This window comes from Eubalaena glacialis, chromosome 10 (genome assembly GCF_028564815.1).
Source record: "Eubalaena glacialis isolate mEubGla1 chromosome 10, mEubGla1.1.hap2.+ XY, whole genome shotgun sequence".
Lineage (NCBI taxonomy): Eukaryota > Metazoa > Chordata > Mammalia > Artiodactyla > Balaenidae > Eubalaena > Eubalaena glacialis.
In genome coordinates this window covers 39,418,266-39,419,449 of record NC_083725.1, presented here as the reverse complement: position 1 = coordinate 39,419,449, position 1,184 = coordinate 39,418,266, and positions in this window count along the sequence as shown.

The window sequence follows — 1,184 nt, the reverse complement described above, 5'->3', positions numbered from 1 at the left end:
ATGCAGAGACCCCATGGAGCTGCACTGACTACCAGATTTATTTACTTTTTATATTTTATTTCTTTATTTTTTATTGGAGTATAGTTGCTTTACAATGTTGTGTTAGTTTCTGTTGTACAACAAAGTGAATCAGCTATATATATACATATATCCCCTACCTCTTGGACGTCCCTAACGCCCCCCTATCCCATCCATCTAGGTCACCACAGAGCACCAAGATGAGCTCCCTGCACAAATGTTTAAATTTATAATTCCATATTTATAATGTTGGCCACAACATTATGATTATTCCTTGTCTGTACTTTAGTATTTTCACCATTTGTGAAGAAACAAACAAGTTAAATGGTAGTGTGCCAAGTTTTTTTTGTTTTTCCTTCTTTGAAAGACAGTTGCTTAAGACCAAGCAATGGGAACCCCTTACAAACATTCTCAGTATCATTGTAGAGAACCAAGAAGGCCTCTAACTGTAACAATGCTCATGGTTGTGATATTTTTAAATAAAATTTCAAATGTTTATAAACAAACAAAAACAAAACAAAACAAGAAATTTGTAGTTGTGCTCAATCATAGTTTCATAGAGGCCTGTAGCTCAAGCCCAGAAACTCTGATTCAATCGTGGGTAAAGCCTGGGTACCATTGTTTTTAAAAAGACACCCAGGTGATTCTAATGTGCAGTAGGCTTGAAAACCATTACTGTCTAAGAGCAGTGCTTCTCAGATTGTCAAGCACATGCAAGTCATCTAGATCTCTCCTTAAAATGCAAATTTGAACTTAGGCTGTCTAGAGGAGGGCTTGACACTTTTTATTTACAACAAAATTTCAAGTAATAATGCTGCTTAAGGTAGCCAGTCATTCTGGTTTATCTAGCACATGGGGCTTTAAATATCAAACTAAGACTATCCTGGTAAACTGGGATAGTTGGTATGCTTAGTTGTATTGCGTTGGCCAAAAAATTTCTTTTGGGTTTTTTCTGTAAGATGGCTCTAGCAGCACTTAGTTGTCTTTAACTTCATTCGAAATAATTTTATTAGAATTTATGTGACAGCTGTCATATCAGCGAGTACTTAAAAAATAGCTTATCAAGATTGGTGAATTTTTGTGTAGCCATTTTAATACTGAAGATGGAAGAAAAAGCAACATTTTTGGCATATTATGCTTTATTATTTCAAGAAAGGTAAAAACGC